Source organism: Entelurus aequoreus, linkage group LG03, assembly GCF_033978785.1.
Source record: "Entelurus aequoreus isolate RoL-2023_Sb linkage group LG03, RoL_Eaeq_v1.1, whole genome shotgun sequence".
NCBI lineage: Eukaryota > Metazoa > Chordata > Actinopteri > Syngnathiformes > Syngnathidae > Entelurus > Entelurus aequoreus.
Window position 1 is genome coordinate 80,920,595 of NC_084733.1, and position 20,124 is coordinate 80,940,718.

General features: G+C 33.8%; 1 protein-coding gene across 3 annotated transcripts in view; it reads left to right on the top strand.

Moving 5' to 3' along the window:
- Positions 1–9,958: 9,958 nt before the first annotated feature.
- Positions 9,959–20,124, top strand: part of LOC133646940 (uncharacterized) — a 54,654-nt gene continuing 44,488 nt past the window's right edge. For all 3 annotated transcript variants that reach the window (XM_062042887.1, XM_062042888.1, XM_062042889.1), the window contains exon 1: positions 9,959–10,264. The gene's annotated coding sequence lies outside the window, so the exon portion shown is untranslated. The remainder of the gene's footprint in view (positions 10,265–20,124) is intronic.

Consider the following 20,124-nt stretch of genomic DNA (forward strand, 5'->3'; position numbering starts at 1 on the left):
AACCGCCACAACATGATCGGCAGCCTCAAAATGTTCTAGAATTCAAAACAACAAGTTAATATCCAAAGTGGGGGGAAAAAATGGTCTGTCTGTGTGTTGGTCTTTGAATTTTCATTTCATCACTGAAAATAAAAAATCGCTAAATTGGAATTTTATTTTGAAATAGAAAAATAAAATGTTCCTTTTTTTACAGTGGTAGAAAGCAATGACTAGATGGGGGGGGGAAAAAATGTTTTTTTTATTTGATAACAAAAATGAAAATTGAGGAATCATCAAAAAAGGAGCAAAAGTGTTCTCATTTGGGAGCTGGAAGTTGTTTTCAGACAAACTCTCGAACTGGCCCGTCTGTGTTTATATGTCAAACTTATTGATCCATGATCATCTGGGGCCGTACTTATCAAGCTTCTTAGAATTACTCCTAAGAAGTCTGCTAAGAGTTGACTTAAGAGTAAATAAATTCTTCGCTGAAAGCTGCACTTAAAAGTTAGTTATCAAGCGTCTTACTCACACTTTCAGCGAAGTGTAGGACTGAATCTTAAGTGTCACACTCAGAGCTGAATTACGACATTACTATGTGCCGTAAACGGAATTTTAGGTGACGTCATTTCTGTGTCCATAGAAATGACCAATCACGGAAGGGAATCCGTTGTCTAAGAATAAAGAAATAGCTTGGAAATATTTAAGTGGACAATGGGAGTGTATATTTTGACAATAAACTACAAAATAATACAAAACAAACTAGTCCCCGCCGGCACTCACGCTACCGCTCCCTCTCTTCTCTCGCCCACACACTCACTGACGTCACTCACCTCACGGCCACACACATACGCTACTGTCATAACATTTTCTTTCCAATTCATTAATTAGGCAACTAATTTGAAACTGGTGTGGGTGGCTCTATATATACTAGCCCACTGCAGACACATGCAGAAATCAACAAGGAATCGAAAAGTATTAAATCTGTGACAAAAATAATATCCGCTCTGTCTAAACGATACCGTTTGATCAGCTGCTCGTCATCAAAAAAACAAAACATTGTTCCGTTCCCTGAACGTTCGCGCACGTCTCTCGCCTCAGTGCCATCCCCTGCTGGCAACTCCTAACCACTTAAGACACATCTGAAGGTCTCTTAAATATCGTGGAGAGTAGGAGTGATTCTTAGACTTAAGAACGTTGATAAAAAGCTTTTATTCTTAAGTTTGAGAGTAGGACTAAATTTCGCAAATTCTCAGGACTTAAGTGTAAAATGGCACTCTAAGAAGCTTGATAAGTACGGCCCCTGGTCTTTCTGTCACCGGTCCTACAGGCCAGTCCACAGTCTTTAAGTAGCAACGTCCCGCTCCAGTCCCTGAATTTAACAAAACATCTGGTTTTGGCCTTTTTTCTTGCCATTTGTTTCTTCATCTTTGTTACATGAAATATAGAATAAAAATATACACAATTGTATTATTTTTTTTGGTATTTTATATTTCAAAATAAAATTAAAATAAGCTGGGGAAAAAAAATCTCATTATGAAACTAAAATACAATGACCAAAAGATGCACTTAACAAAAATGGAGAAAAAAAAACGTTTTAAATGACAAAATGATTTATGAAGTGTTTACTAACCATTGTTAGAATTGTTACAATGAATGTATTCCAAATTGGAATAAATTCACTTTTATTCTCAAAATTCTACACACAATACCCCATAATGACAATGTGGAAAAAAAAAAAGTTTTCTGAGGGGGTGCAAATTTGTAAAAATTTTAAAAACTGCAAAAAGCTTAAAAAAAAAAAAAAAAAAACATTTGTAAAATAGTTATCATTTATATTTGGTTTTTTAAAATATTTTTATTGTTCATAATTGGTTTTAAAATAATTTTTCCTCATTCATATTTGGTTTTAAAATAATTTTGCATCATTCATATTTGGTTTCAAAATGATTTGTATGGTTCATGTTTGGTTTTTACATTTTTGTTTCATATTTAGTTTTAAACTCCTTAGTTCATATTTAAAAAATGTGTATATATATATATATATATATATATACAATTCATATTTAGTTTTAAAATTATTATCGTTCATATTGGTGTTACAATGAATGTATTCCAAATTGGAATAAATTCACTTTTATTCTCAAAATTCTACACACAATACCCCATAATGACAATGTGAAAATGTTTTGGTTTTTTTCGGAGGGGGCGCGGGGCTTTTGCAAATTTGTTCAAATTTTAAAAACTGCAAAAAGCTTAAAAAAAAAAACCATTTGTAAAATAGTTTTTATCATTCATATTTGGTTTTTAAATTATTTGTATTGTTCATAATTGGTTTTAAAATAATTTTTCATCATTCATATTTGGTTTTAAAATTATTTTTGTTATTTATATGTGGTTTTAAACTCCTTACAGTTCATAGTTGGTTTGGGGGAAAAAAATATAATTTATATTTGGTTTTAAAATAATTTTGCATCATTCATATTTGGTTTTAAAATGATTTTTATGGTTCATGTTTGTTTTTTTAATTATGTTCATGGTTCATATTTAGTTTAACTCCTTACAGTTCATATTTTGTTTAAAAAAATGTTTACAATTCATATTTAGTTTTAAAATTATTGTTATCGTTCATATTTGGCTTTAGAATTGTTGTTACAATGAATGTATTCCAAATTGGAAAAAATGCACTTTTATTCTCAAAATTCTACACACAATACCCCATAATGACAATGTGAAAATGTTGGGGGGGGTTTCGGAGGGGGCGCAGGGCTTTTGCACATTTGTAAACATTTTAAAAACTGCAAAAAGCTTAAAAAAACATTTGTAAAATAGTTTTAATCATTCATATTTGGTTTTAAAATATTTTTTATTGTTCATAATTGGTTTTTAAAAAATTCATCATTCATATTTGGTTTTAAAATTATTTTTGTATTTTATATTTGGTTTCAAACTCCTTACAGTTCATAGTTGGTTTGGGGGGGGGGAAATATAATTTATATTTGGTTTTAAAATAATTTTGCATCATTCATGTTTGGTTTTAAAATGATTTTTATGGTTCATGTTTTGTTTTTAAATTATTTGTATGGTTCATATTTAGTTTTAAACTCCTTACAGTTCATATTTTGTTAAAAAAAAAATGTTTACAATTCATGTTTGGTTTTAAAATTGTTATCGTCCATATTTGGTTTCAGAATTGTTACAATGAATGTATTCCAAATTGGAATAAATTCACTTTTATTCTCAAAATTCTACACACAATACCCCATAATGACAATGTGAACATGTTGGTTTTTTTCGTAGGGCTTTTGCAAATTTGTTAAAATTTTTAAAATTGCAAAAAGTTAAAAAAAAAAACATTTGTAAAATAGTTTTTACCATTCATATTTAGTTAAAAAAAATATTATTCATAATTGGTTTTAAAATAATTTTTCATCATTCATATTTGATTTTAAAATTATTTTTGTAGTTCATATTTGGGTTTTAAACTCCTTACAGTTCATATTTGGATGGAGAAAAAAAAGTATCATTTATATTTGGTTTTGAAATTATTATTATGGTTCATGTTTGGCTTTTACATTATTTTTATGGTTCATATTTAGTGTTAAACTCCTTGCAGTTCATATTTGGTTTTAAAATTATTTTTCTGGTTCATATTTGGTTTTTAAATTATTTTTATGGTTCATATTTGGTTTTAAAATGATTTTTGTGGTTCTTACTTGGTTTAAAAAGTATATATATGGTTCATATTTGGTTTTTGAAGAATTTTTATGGTTCATGTTTAGTTTTAAAATTATTTTTATGGTTCATATTTGGTTTTTGAATTATTTGTATGGTTCACATTTGGTTTTAAATGTTATGGGTCACACTTGTCTGCGGTTTCCCACAGCGATGTAGAACATGTTCTGGTCCTTCAAGGTGAAGGTCTGAAATACCACTGACCTGTCTTGGAGTCGGACCTTGTCCTCCAAGGTTTGTCTCAGTTTGAGTCTCAGGGCCTCCCGGTCCTTCTCCAGGTCCTCGTTCTCCCGCCTGAGGATCAGCTTCTCCTCGGACACTCGGTCCAGTCTCGTCTTGGCCGTCCTCTCCGTGCGGATCTCCCTGGACAAGAACCTGTTCTCCTTCCTCAGGTCTTCGCACTCCTGAGGTGAAGCACAGACTTGTCGTATTTTGGCGCGGTGGTGTGACGGGCTCAAGGATGACGCCGGGGAGGAACGTTGAACAAAAGCTTACTTTGACAGGTGCTGCGGTCTACCTGTGAGGAGAGTCTCTCTAGACCTGGGGACAACCAGGTCTTATAGACCAAAGTGATGTCATCTAAGTTCATTCGGAGTCCCGAAGTGTACCCAATCATGACCATATAAGGGCATGTTCGTGTATAAGCATGTTCCCTAAGCGTCTAGCTTAAGTCATAATTAACGTGAATCTTAATTACCTGCCCACAATCATGTACCCTTGTTTACAAGATGGCTGTCTGCTTGCTCCTAAAGACAATCAATCACCAAATGTTTAAAAAAAAACATGTTATTTTGTAGACTAACAGATACTACAAACACACCAAAGCAGGAATGATCCCTGTGCTCACGGTTAATGGCTACACTTCCTTACCTGTCCACAATCATGTACCCTTGTTTACAAGATGGCTGTCTGCTTGCTCCTAAAGACATTAATCTATCACCAAAAGGGGGGGGAACATGTTGTTTTGTAGACTAACAGATACTACAGATGCACCAAAGCAGGAATTATCTCACTCCTCACGCTTAATGGCTACACTTCATTACCTGCCCACAATCATGTACCCTTGTTTACAAGATGGCGGTCTGCTTGCTCCTAAAGACATTAATCTTTCACCAAATGGGAGGAAACATGTTATTTTGTAGACTAACAGATACTACAGATGCACCAAAGCAGGAATGATCTCAGTGCTCACGGTTAATGGCTACGTTTAATTACCTACCCACAATCATGTACCCTTGTTTACAAGATGGCTGTCTGCTTGCTTCTAAAGACAATCAATCACCAAATGTTTTTTAAAAACATGTTATTTTGTAGACTAACAGATACTACAGGCACACCAAAGCAGGAATGATCTCTGTGCTCACGGTTAATGGCTACACTTCCTTACCTGTCCACAATCATGCACCCTTGTTTACAAGATGGCGGTCTGCTTGCTCCTAAAGACATTAATCTATTACCAAATGGGGGGGGGACATGTTGTTTTGTAGACTAACAGATACTACAGATGCACCAAAGCAGGAATTCTCTCACTCCTCACGCTTAATGGCTACACTTCATTACCTGCCCACAATCATGTACCCTTGTTTACAAGATGGCGGTCTGCTTGCTCCTAAAGACATTAATCTATCACCAAATGGGGGGGAAACATGTTATTTTGTAGACTAACAGATACTACAGATGCACCAAAGCAGGAATGATCTCAGTGCTCACGGTTAATGGCTACGTTTAATTACCTACCCACAATCATGTACCCTTGTTTACAAGATGGCTGTCTGCTTGCTCCTAAAGACATTAATCTATCACCAAATGGGGGGGGGGGGCAACATGTTGTTTTGTAGACTAACAGATACTACAGATGCACCAAAGCAGGAATTCTCTCACTCCTCACGCTTAATGGCTACACTTCATTACCTGCCCACAATCATGTACCCTTGTTTACAAGATGGCTGTCTGCTTGCTCCTAAAGACATTAATCTATCACCAAATGGGGGGGGGGGGGGGGCAACATGTTGTTTTGTAGACTAACAGATACTACAGATGCACCAAAGCAGGAATTCTCTCACTCCTCACGCTTAATGGCTACACTTCATTACCTGCCCACAATCATGTACCCTTGTTTACAAGATGGCTGTCTGCTTGGTCCTAAAGACATTAATCTATCACCAAATGGGGGGGAAACATGTTATTTTGTAGACTAACAGATACTACAGATGCACCAAAGCAGGAATGATCTCAGTGCTCACGGTTAATGGCTATGTTTAATTACCTACCCACAATCATGTACCCTTGTTTACAAGATGGCTGTCTGCTTGCTTCTAAAGACAATCAATCACCAAATGTAAAAAAAAAAAAACCATGTTATTTTGTAGACTAACAGATACTACAGATGCTCCAAAGCAGGAATTATCTCAGTGCTCACGGTTAATGGCTACACTTAATTACCTGTCCACAATCATGTACCCTTATTTACAAGATGGCTGTCTGCTTGCTCCTAAAGACATTAATCTATCACCAAATGGGGGGGGGGGGGGAACATGTTATTTTGTAGACTAACAGATACTACAGATGCACCAAAGCAGGAATTATCTCACTCCTCACGCTTAATGGCTACACTTAATTAACTACCAACAATGATGTGCCACTGTTTACAAGACTGGCTGTCTGCTTGCTCCAAAGGAATCTACTCTTCCTCCAAATGGAAAAACATGTTATTTTGTAGAGTAGAAGATACTACAGCTGCACCAAATCAGAAATTATTTCCCTCCTCACACTTAATGGCTACACCTTATTACCTGCCCACAACAATGTACCACTCTTTACAAGACTGGCTGTTTGCTTGCGCCAAAGCAATGTAATCTTCCACCAAATGGAAAAACATGTTATTTTTAGATTAGCAGATACTACAAATGCACTAAAGCTGGAATTCTCTCACTCATCATATTTAATGGATACACTTTATTACCGGCCCACAATGATGTATCAGACTGGCTGTTTGCTTGCTCCAAAGAAATGTCATCTTCCAACCAAATGGAAAAAACATGTTATTTTGTAGGCTAGCAGATACTACAGACGCACCAAAGCAGGGATTCTCCCACTCACATTTAATGGCTACACTTAATTTCCTGCAGACAATAGACTGCCTGTCTGTGTGCTCCCAAAGGAATGTAATCTTTCACCAAACGGAAAAAAAAAACATGTTATATTGTAGACTAACAGATACTACAGACTCACCAAAGTAGGAATTATTATACTCCTTACCTTCCGCTTTCGAACCAGTTCCCCTTGCAGGTGGTTGATCTGCGGGAAGGAAGCGCTGTTGCTGACGACCACCCTCAAGGGCCTCCGCGCGGGCCTGGAGAGAACCCTAAACTCTTTAGCGGAGCCGTTCCCGACGAGAACGTTGCTGAAGGAGAGGGAATGGTTCAGGCCGTCGTCCGACGAGCCGGAAGACCGCAGGTCCGCGTAGGACTTGGCTCGGAGCGCCATATCAAAACCTCGTGTGAGGAACTCACTGCATAAAAAGTGACGCTGGTGTTTGCTGAGCTGAGCTGAGCTGAGCTCCATCCATAATGCAACAGGTAACATGAGCACAGGTAACGCCCATATATGGTCATGACATCATCCCAAAGTGAGTCATGAAAAGGCTTCTTACATAATTATTGTCCAGAGGGGGCTGCACTCACAAAATTAGGTTGTATACATGAAATAGTGACGGCCAATCAGGTAACAGTATCAACTATTAAGTTGATTCTTTGCATGGAAGAGAAGTAAAAATGAAGAAACTGAATAAAAGAAGAAATGTTACCAAGACAGTATGGCACTTTTTGGGATTAAAAATAAAAAAAAGGGACCGGCATCAGTCTGTAAATGATGCAAGGCGCTCACCCTTTAGAGCACAGCTCTAACTTTCCTGGCACTAAACCTGCACAAAATAGTTCTTCCCAGGTTTCTCTATGTTTACATTTTTGCACTTTTTTCTTACACTTTATTAATAATTTTATTGCACATTTATTTTAAAAGCTTATTGTCAAGTGTTCAATGTGATTTTAATACTTTGTTTACATCGAGTGTTTTCCATGGCTTTTTTTCTGCCTTCATAGTTTAAGGGATTATAATCAGAGGATGGTTACATTTAATTTTAATATATTTTTCTCCGGCTCCTTATTTTTACATAAATCATAAAGAATATCCACCTATAATATAAGCTTTTAAAAATATAGTCGGTTATGACACAACTGAGTTCTGTTAAACCAGTGTTTTTCAACCACTGTGCCGCGGCACACTAGTAATTATAGTCTGCAAATGATGTGTTGTTGTTGAGTGTCGGTGCTGTCTAGAGCTCGGCAGAGTAACCGTGTAATACTCTTCCATATCAGTAGGTGGCGACCGGTAGCTAATTGCTTTGTAGATGTCGGAAACAGCGGGAGGCGGCGTGCAGGTAAAAAGGTGTCTAATGCTTACACCAAAAATAAACAAAAGGTGAGTGCCCCTAAGAAAAGGCATTGAAGCTTAGGGATGGCAATGCAGAACCAAACTAAAACTGAACTGGCTACAAAGTAAACAAAAACAGAATGCTGGACGACAGCAAAGACTTACCGTGGAGCAAAGACAATGTACATCCGAACATGACATGACAATCAACAATGTCACCACGAAGACGGATACAAACAACTGAAATATTCTTGATTGCTAAAACAAAGTAGATGCGGGAAATATCGCTTAAAGCAGGGGTGTCCAAACTTTTTCCACTGAGGGCCGCACACTGAAAAATCAAAGCAAGCGGGGGCCATTTTGATATTTTTTATTTTAAAAACCAATATAATATATGTATAAAAAATATACATTTAGGCCTCCACTCAGGCTTGATACCAGGGACTCCAAAGGGTTTAGGTTAAAAAAATTTTTTTAAATGTCATTATTTAGTATTATTATTATTATTATTATTATTATTCAAAGTTTAAATATCCAGATCAACATTAGGTATATCTGTCAATATAACCTTTTTTTTTTTTTTTAGATTTAAGTTGTATGCCCTTTTTGTCAAAGAAAACCCAGTTTTTTATGGAAAAAACACAAACTATGAAATATTTCCCCCCAATAAAATTTTAAAGTGGAACATTTCAGATTATATAATAATTGGAGCTCATAACACAACTCATAACAACATTGATTTTAATTGATTATTATTTTTTGAGCAATGACATTTAAAAAAAAAAAAAAGTCCCACTAAAATTATTGGGGATCCAAAAGGGTCCTGCTCAGTAAAGTGTTAAAAAATAAATCGTAATTTTTTAAAAAAACTGTTAACACAATAGTCTCGAGATCAACTTCAGATCTATCCGTCAATTATAACTTGTATTGTTGTTTATTATGTTCCTTGTTTGTTCATTTTAGGCCCTTCTTTAAAAAAAAAAAAAACATAGTTTTTATATGGCAAACACAAAATATGCAACATTTTCCCCAAAAAATATCTCAAAGTGGAATATTTAATGTGACCTAATTGGAGCCTTGAATAGGTCAATAATTCGTAATAACATTATTTTTGATTCATTATTATGTTTTAAAGAAAGAAACAGCCTGCATGACAGCTTAGTGTTATTAGAGTCAACATAGCAACATTTTATTGTCACCTGTTTACTCTTTTATACTACTTTTTATGTTTTTTATTTTATTTTTATCGTATTTTTAGAATGTGCCGTGGGGCCGTTAAAAAATTACCTGCGGGCCGCAACTTTGGACATCCCTGGCTTAAAGGAAGACATGAAACTGCTACAGGAAAATACCCCCCGAAAAACGAGAAAAAGACACCAAAATAGACAAGAACTAAAACACTACACACAGGAAAACAGCAAAAACCTCAAAATAAGTCACGGTGTAATGTGACAGGTGGTGACAGTACACCTACTTTGAGACAAGAGCTACAGTGATGCATGCTTGGTTATGCTTTAAAGTAATATCCAACAATTGTGACAACTTTTTACTGTCAACTGAGTTTTGTTTTTTGAATGATTCCTGCTGGTGGTGTGCCTCCGCATTTTTTCAACGCTAAAAATGTGCCTTGGCTCAAAAAAGGTTGAAAAACACTGTGTTAAACCACTATTGGTAACATTAGCTAGCCAATGATGTTTTTTTCATTTATATATTTTTGCTTTAAAAATTTAACTTTGAGCATGACAACGGCTCGCTTAAAGATGCGACTCGGTTCTCGCGTTCACTTTAAGGAGTCGTTCAAAAGACTCGACTCGTTCGCCAACGGCCCATTTGTCGAGCGGCGCCGCTGCCACCACTTGTCTTCCCGAAGGTGTCCCAACACTTTTGTCCAGCTCACATCTTTTTTTTTATTCAGAGCTTTATTGAACACTTTGGACACGCACACGCAGACAATGGAGAGCAAGTCTAACGTGACCCGGACACAAGATGACGTAAGGCGGAGTTAGCTTAGCGGCTAACGCAGCGCAGGAGGGCGGAAGCCAGCCATCTGATGACGGGCTTGTGAGGCGGTGTCACCGCCGTGCTCAGCGCCAGATGACCCCCAACGACGTGTTGACAAAAGGTAAACAAAGCTCCTTTGGCTTCCATCGGCTTCCATCACGCTCGGTGGCGCTGTGTCATCTACGCTAGCTGATGCTAACGCAGGTTTATTGTTTTTAGTTGCTAAACAAGCTAACTCGTCACACTTCCGGTCTTGGAAGGCTCCCACTTCCGTCTGTGCGGAATCCAGCTGATACAAACAAACATATCAGCGATAACCTTTTTTTTTTTTTCTTCCTTTTTTTTAAGTAAAAAGCCAACAGTTGTCCGAGGGAAAAAAAACATAAAAAGTGAAATAAAAGCGCAAACGGGTGAAATGTAACAAAAAATGTTGCAATGTTGACTCGAATAACAGGAAGTTGCCAAGCAGGCTGGTTTTTTTTCTTCAAAAATAATAAACACTCAAAATTAGAGATGTCCGATAATATCGGCCTGCCGATTTTACATAAAAAACACAAGATACACTTACAATTACTACACCAACCCAACCCCCCCCCCCCCCCACATTTACACTCATTCACACAAAAGGCTTGTTTCTTTCTGTTATTAATATTCTGGTTCCTACATTATATATCAATATATATCAATACAGTCTGCAAGGGATACAGTCCGTAAGCACACATGATTGTGCGTGCTGCTGGTCCACTAATAGTACTAACCTTTAACAGTTAATTTTACTAATTTTCATTAATTACTAGTTTCTATGTAACGGTTTTTATATTGTTTTACTTTCTTTTTTATTCAAGAATTTTTTTTAAATTTATTTATTTTATTTTATTTTATTGATTTTTTAAAAAGGACCTTATCTTCACCATACCTGGTTGTCCAAATTGGCATAATAATGTGTTAATTCCACGACTGTATATATTGGTATCGGTGGATATCGGTATTGGTAATTAAGAGTTGGACAATATCGGAATATCGGATATCGGCAAAAAGCCATTATCGGACATCCCTACTCAAAATCAATGATATGAATTATTGACCTGTTCAAGGCCCCAATTACTTCCCTTAAAACATTTTATTTTGAAATATTTGTTGGGCATATTATCGCATATTTTGTGTGTTTGGCATGTAAAAAAATACAAATTTAGTTTTAAAAAAAAAAAAAGGTCATAAAATAAACAAGTAAAACAAAAAAATTCAACTTGAGGGATGGATTCCAAGTTCATCTAGAGACTTGAGTGTTGAAAGGTAGAGAATGTTTGATGAGAATCAATTCTGAATCGCACAACGTGAGAATCACGATTCGAATTCGAATCGATTTTTTCCCACACCCCTAATAAATATATATATATACACAGTATATATATATATACATATATATATATATATATATATATATATACATACACTACCGTTCAAAAGTTTGGGGTCACATTGAAATGTCCTTATTTTTGAAGGAAAAGCACTGTACTTTTCAATGAAGATAACTTTAAACTAGTCTTAACTTTAAAGAAATACTCTCTATACATTGCTAATGTGGTAAATGACTATTCTAGCTGCAAATGTCTGGTTTTTGGTGCAATATCTACATAGGTGTATAGAGGCCCATTTCCAGCAACTATCACTCCAGTGTTCTAATGGTACAATGTGTTTGCTCATTGGCTCAGAAGGCTAATTGATGATTAGAAAACCCTTGTGCAATCATGTTCACACATCTGAAAACAGTCTAGCTTGTCACAGAAGCTACAAAACTGACCTTCCTTTGAGCAGATTGAGTTTCTGGAGCATCACATTTGTGGGGTCAATGAAACGCTCAAAATGGCCAGAAAAAGAGAACTTTCATCTGAAACTCGACAGTCTATTCTTGTTCTTAGAAATGAAGGCTATTCCACAAAATTGTTTGGGTGACCCCAAACTTTTGAACGGTAGTGTATATATATATATATATATATATATATATATATATATATATATATATATATATATATATATATTATATATATGTGTGTGTTTTAGGCCATCTCCATGCAACCAAAAGGAACTTTTCTAATCTGTAACCTGTTTTGAAAATGTTTTATTATAATTATAATACCAAATATCCGTAGTACATAGCAAGACATGGTTTGAATTGAGAATCGTGGTTAATCAAGAATCGATTCTCAATCAGATCTTCACCCTTGTAAATGGAATCTGATCGAATCTTTAGGTGCCCCAAGATTCACGCCCTTACTGTATATACAGTCCTGTAAAGCATGTTATATTGTGTTCCAAGTGTACAAACCTTGACTAAAATATGCACTTTTGTCGATGCTTGAACCAATTATTCATATTTACAATGTTTCCTATGGATAAATATGCTTCAGTCTACACACTTTTCCATTTACGAACCATGTTGAAGAACCAATTAAGTTCATAAATTGAAGTTCCACTGTATTCGTCATAATCCAATTAGTCGACGAATCGTTAAGGTAGTCATTGACTAGTCAACTATGAAAATAGTCGTTAGTTGCAGCCCTAAATAAGGTGTTTACATGTGGTTTAGAAAGCATGTCAACTTAAATGACTAATATTAATATTGATATAAATGAAACATACAAACCTGGTTGGCTGTGAGCCTCCGACATTTAAGTGAAAGCAAAACCAAAGTTATTTTATTTGGCCAAAATGTGCACACTGGTGCTCCTCTAATAAACCTGGACCCCTTGATGCCTTATTTTTAATGCACAGTCACAAATAAACTCTGTTGCTCCGTCCGACTTTAATCTGTTCGGACTCATTTCATTCCAAATGAAATTAGTGTTAACTTTCTACGACTTTGAGCACATCATTTGGCCTTTTATCTCATCACCGTTTGGATTACTGCCACACACACACACACACACACGCACACACACACACACACACACACGCACCCGCTTTCATGTGCCAAAACCATGGCCAAGCACTTAAATTTAAATTTCCAGGCACTCCATGCCGTCCATTTGATAGTTAGTACACTTATTGGACAATGAATCAAAGCAACTATAGCCATTATAGATCAAAGCAAGGCTTCCGTGATATAGACAATAAACAGATAGTATTCACAGCGCTTCACGTTTTCCATGTTTTGTTATGTCTTATTCCAAAATGGAATACATTCATTTTTGTCCTTAAAATTCTACACACAATACACCATGATGACAATGTGAAAACGTCTTTTAGAGCTTTTTGCAGTTTTTTATTTTGAATAAATATGCAAAAATCCCGCAAAAAACATAAATCTATAATTGTCCTCAACATTCTACACACAATACCCCATAATGACAATGTGAAAAGTTTTTTCTCGAGTTTTATTGCAGTTTTTATTACATTTGCAAAAATCTCTAAAAACAACAAAAACTTTTTTACATTGTCATTATGGGGAATTGTGTGTAGAATTTTGAGGACAAAAATGAATTTATTCAATTGTGGAATAAATTAATTGTGTGTACAATGTGTGTAGAATTTTGTGGACAAAATGTATTTGATTTTGGAATAAGGCTCTAAATGTGAAAGGTTTTTGAGTTTTTTTAAAGCTTTTTGCAGTTTATCTTTATTTTTAATTGATTTGCACAATACCCCATAATGAAAATGTAAAAAGTTAGTTTTTAGAGTTTTTATGTCGTTTTTTTATACATATATTTGTAAAAATCTAAATAAAAGGTTTCACATTGTCATTATGGGGTATTGTGTGTAGAATTTTGAGGACAAACATTTATTTATTTATTTTTGGAATAAATCATTTTTTACCTCAACATTCTACACACAATACCCCATAATGACAATGTAAAAAGTTTGTTTTTAGAGCTTTTATGTCGTTTTATTTATATATATATATATATATATATATATATATATATATATATATATATATATATATATATATATATATATATATATATATATATATATATATATATATATATATATATATATATATATATATATATATATTTGTAAAAATCTAAAAAAAAAAACGTTTTCACATTGTCATTATGGAGTATTGTGTGTAGAATTTTGAGGACAAAAATGTATTTATTTATTTTTGGAATAAATCATTTTTGACCTCACACTTCTACACACAATACCCCATAATGACAATGTAAAAAGTTTGTTTTTAGAGCTTTTTGCAGTTTTTTATTTTTAACAGATCTGCAAAAATCCCCCCCAAAAACCTAAATCCATTATTGTCCTCAACATCCTACACACAATACCCATATTGACAATGTGAAAAGTTTTTTTTAGAGCGTTACTGCAGTTTCATTTTTTTTTTAATTACATTTGCAAAAATCTCTAAAAACAACAAAAACTTTTTTACATTGACATTATGGGGTATTGTGTGTCGAATTTTGAGGACAAAAATGAATTCACTCCATTTTGGAAAAAATTAATTGTGCGTACAATGTGTGTAGAATTTTCTGGAAAAACATGAATGTATTTCATTTTGGAATAAGGCTCTAAATGTGAAAGGTTTTTTTTTTAGAGCTTTTTACAGTTTTTTACTTTTAATAGGTTTGCACAATACCCAATAATGACAGTGTAAAAAAGTAGTTTTTTTTTAGAGATTTTATGTCTTTTTTAAATTGTATTTATTTTTTTGTCTTTTTTTTATATATTTGTAAAAATCTAAAAAAAAAAAAAAATGTTTTCACATTGTCATTATAGGGTATTTTGTGGAGAAAAAAATATTCATTCCTTTTTTAAATAAGGCTCTAAATGTGAAAGTATTTATTTATTTATTTAATTTTTGAGCTTTTTGCAGTTTTTGAAATTTTTAACAAATTTGCAAAAGTCCAGCCAAAAAACATTTTCACATTGTCATTATGGGGTAATGTGTGTAGAATTTTGAAAACAAAATTGAATTTATTTCATTTTAGAATAAATTCATAGTGTGTAGAATTTTGAGGACAAAAATGAATCTATTCCATTTTGGAATAAATTAATTGTGTGTACAATGTGTGTATAATTTTGTGGACAAACATGAATGTATCTAACTTTGGAATCAGGCTCTAAATGTGAAAGGTTTTTCAGAGCTTTTTGCAGTATTGTATTTATTTTTTGGAATAAAAAAAATAAATTTTTTTGTATTTTTTATAAATTTGCAAAATTTCCCCCAAAACAAAAATTTCACATTGTTATTATGGGGTATTGTGTATAGAATTTTGAGGACAAAAGAGAATATATCCCATTTTGAAATAATTTTTTTGTGTGTACAATTTTAAAGACAAAAAATAATTCCATTTTCGAATAAATTCATGTTTGTCCTCAAAATTCTACACACAATACCCCGTAATGACAATGTGAAAACGTTTTTTTCAAGCTTTATTGCAGTTTAAACTTCTTTTTTTTTTTTTATTACATTTGCAAAAATCTCTAAAAACAACAACAAAAACGTTTTTACATTGTCATTACGAGGTATTGTGTGTAGAATTTTGAGGACAAAATCCAATGTATTCTATTTTGGAATAAATTAATTGTGTGTACAATTTGTGTATAATTTTGTGGACAAACATGAATATATCTAATTTTGGAATCAGGCTCTAAATGTGAAAGTTTTTTCAGAGCTTTTTGCATTTTTTATTTTTTGTAGTTATTTTTGGAAAAAATAATTTTTGACCTCAAATTTCTACACACAATACCCCATGATGACAATGTAAAACATTAGTTTTTAGAGCTTTTTTGTAGTTTTTAAAATGTTTAACAAATTTGCAAAAGTCTGCCCAAAAACATGTTCACATTGTCATTATGGGATATTTTGTGTACAATTTTGAGAACACAAGTGAATTTATTCCATTTTAGAATAAATTCATAGTGTGTAGAATTTTGAGGACAAAAAATGTTTTATTTATTTTTTAGAATGAATTCTTTTTTGACATCAAAATTCTACAAACACCCATAATGACAATGTAAAAAAAATATATATTTATTTTTTATTTGTATTTTTTTAAGAGCTTTTTGCATTTTTTAAAAAAAATTTCTGATAAATTTGCAAACGTCCCAACAATCACACATTGTCATTATGGGCTGTTGTGTATAGAATTTTGAGGACAAAAGAGAATGTATTCCATTTTTAAATAAAATAGTTGTGTGTAGAATGTGTGTAGGATTTTAAAGACAAAAATCTATTAATTCCATTTTTGAATCGATTTTTGTCCTGAAAATTCTACACACAATACCCCATAACCTACTCAGTGGCGTAGTGGTTAGAGTGTCCGCCCTGAGATCGGTAGGTTGTGAGTTCAAACCCCGGCCGGGTCATACCAAAGACTATAACAATGGGACCCATTACCTCCCTACTTGGCACTCAGCATCAAGGGTTGGAAGTGGGGGTTAAATCACCAAAATTATTCCCGGGCGCGGCCACCGCTGCTGCTCACTGCTCCCCTCACCTCCCAGGGGGTGAACAAGGGGATGGGTCAAATGCAGAGGACACATTTCACCACACCTTGTGTGTGTGTGTGACAATCATTGGTACTTTAACTTAACTTTAAATACATTTTTTGACATTTTTGCTGTTATTTATTTTTAATAAATATGAAAAAATCCCCCCGAAGCATAAATACATTATTGTCCTCAACATTCTACACACAATACCCCATAATGACAATGTGTCTTACGCTATTTTAGTTAGTTATCTTCAATAAATTTGCAAAAGTCTCCCAAAAAACAATTTCACATGGTCATCATGGAGTATTGTGTGTAGAATTTTGAGGACAAAAATGAACCTATTCCATTTTGGAATAACATAACAAAATGTTGAATAAGTGAAAGGCTGTGAGTACTTTCCGGATGCACTGTACAATAAAAATGATACCCATTTAGTGGAGGAACTGCGCTACATTGTGTTGGTTTGCAAGGACAGGAAACATTCGTGTTATGTCCTTTATCACAATGAACTGTACATGAAAAAGGTGGGGAAATATTCCTCTGAAGGCAACACAGCAATAATCCACCTTGATGACACTTTTCAGCTCTTTTTATTGTGCACCTGAAGTAGTCGCTGTTCTCGTTTCAAGTCACACTCACGCAGGTGTAAAAAGAAGCGACGCGGTGCTCAAAGTAGAAGTCAGGGAACGTTCTTTACGTGTCCGTCGTCGATCATCTCAAGGTCACATGATCACGGAGGACCTTTGTTGTCAGGGCTCGCCTCGGGGGGAGGTGGGGGGCACGGGAGGGGCGGGACATTCTTCTTCTTCCTTGGTGTCAGATCACGAGGGGAGTGACTCTGTCTTGACTCTGAGTCCAGCTGAGGAGCTTCTACTATCATTCTGTGTGTGTGTGCGTGTGTGTGTGTGTGGATGAAGCTGACGAGCGAGGAGGTGAGTACACACTTTTGCTTCTTCTTGCCTGACTTTGGTCGTCTTCTTCCTCCGCCTGCTTCCACGCTTCCTCTGTGGACTTCCATGAAATTATTTCATGAAGGATTTGACAGAAGTGTGTGTGTTTGTGTGTGTATGTGTTTGTGTGTGTGTGTGTGTGTGTGTGTGTGTGTGTGTGTGTGTGTGGCCTCCGCATGAGGCGCCACGTGCCTTTAAGAGAAATAATGTCGCCTCGGTCACCGCCGCTTCTCGGAATTGTCTGCCGGTTCCGCAAGGGAGTCCGACACGGATTCCTGCGGGCGCCAATGACGTCACCAATCAGCGCAAAAACGCCGGATTGTTACATTTCCCGAGAAAGGGATGGCAACCGGTCACATTGGAACCGATACATTACCAATTCTCGGTACCTGGGTCGCCATTGTTATTGAAATATTCAAAAAAAGAACTGCTGTCCAGTTGTTATATTTTGTTTTATTATCATGTACAAGTATTATGGGGTATTTTGTGGAGAATTTTGAGGACAAAATTTAATTTAATCCATTTTGGAATAAATTCATTGTGTGTGGAATTTCATGGAAAATACATGAATTTATTCCATTTTTGAATAAGGCTTTAAATTTTTTTTTTTAGCTTTTTGCGCTTTTGTATTTTTAATAAATCTGCAAGAATCCCCCCCAAAACATAAATCCATTATTGTCCTCAACATTCTGCACACAATACCCCATTATGTCAATGTGAAAAAGTTTTTTCTTGACCTTGACATTTTTTTAAATTTGCAAAGATCTCAATAAAAAACAAAAACAAAAGAACAAACAACAAATTATGGGGTATTGTGTGTAGAATTTTGAGGACAAAAATGTATTAATTCCATTTTGGAATAGAGTTCTAAATGTGAAAGGGTTTTTGTGTTTTTTATTTTATTTTTAGCTCTTTGCAGTTTAAGTTAAAGTTAAAATTAAAGTACCAATGATTGTCACACACATACTAGGTGTGATGAAATGTGTCCTCTGCATTTGACCCATCACCCTTGATCACCCCCTGGGAGGTGAGGGAAACAGTGAGCATAATTACTGTATGAGATAATAAACTTGAAATGATGAGATAAAAATTCAAAAACAAGATAAAAAGTTGAAATTATGACATATAAAGTCGTAATTATGAGATAAAAATTGTTTTATTATGATATTAAGAAATGATGATGTAAAAATCAAAATTATGAGATAAAAAGGTGAAATGACGAAATAAAAGTCATAATTTTGAGATAAAAAGACAACATTACAGATAAGAACGTTGAAATTACAAGATAAGAAAGTCATAATTATGAGAGTAAATGGGCAAAATTATTAAAAATAAAAAAGTCATAATTATGGAATAATAAACTTGAAATTATGAGATAAAAATTGAAAAACAAGATAAAAAGTTGAAATTATGAGATATAAAGTAGTAATTATGAGATACTTTTTTTTAAATTATGAGATAAATCAAAATGATGAGATAAGAAAGTTGAAATCATTGGATTAAACATTTTGAATCATGAGGCAAAAAAATTGGAATAATGTAAAAATATAAATTATGAGATAACAACATTTAAATCCGATGAAAAAAATCGAAATTACGAGATTTAAAGTCAAGTTAAAAAATCTAAATTATGAGATAAAGTTGAAAAAACGATATAAAAAGTCGAAACTATGAAATAAGAAAATTGAAATGATTAGATTAAAAATATCAAAACTATGAGATTAAAAATCAAAATTTTGAGATAGAAAATTGAAATGATCAGAAAAAAAAGTCGAAATCATGAAATAAAACCCTCATGATTATGAAATAGAAAGTAGAAATTATGAGATAATATATAAATTATGAATAAAACCCTCATGATTATGAAATAGAAAGTCGAAATTATGAGGTATTTAAATGATGAAATAAAACCCTCATGATTATGAAATAGAAAGTAGAAATTATAAGACAATATATAATTTATGGGGAAAAAAAATCCTGATTATGAAATAGAAAGTAGAAACTAGAGATAAAAAAAAATAAAAAATTATGAGTTAAAAAGTGCGCATGTGCTGCAGTGTTAACTTTTTATCTCATAATTTTAACTTTGTATTTTATAATTTTGATTTACCTCATAATTTCAATATTTTATCTCATTACGGGGAATTTTTATCTCATCATTTTGACTTTTTATCTCTTAATTATGACTTTTTATCTCCAAATTTCCACTTAATCTCATATTTTCGACTTTTTATCTCATAGTTGTGAAAGTTTTGGGAGGGTTTTTTTTTTTTTTAGCTTTTTGCGGTTTTGTATTTTTAATAAATCTGCAAGAATCCCCCCCCAAAAACATAAATCCATTATTGTCCTCAACATTCTGCACACAATACCTCATAATGTCAATGTGAAAACGTTTTTTCTAGACCTTTTTTTTGCTTTTTTTTTTTTTTTAAATTTGCAAAGATCTCAATAAAAAACAAAAGAACAAACAACAAATGATGGGGTATTTGTGTGTAAAGAATTTTGAGGGCAAAAATGTATTCATTCCATTTTGGAATAGAGTTCAAAATGTGAAAGGTTTTTGTGTTTTTTTTGTTTTTTG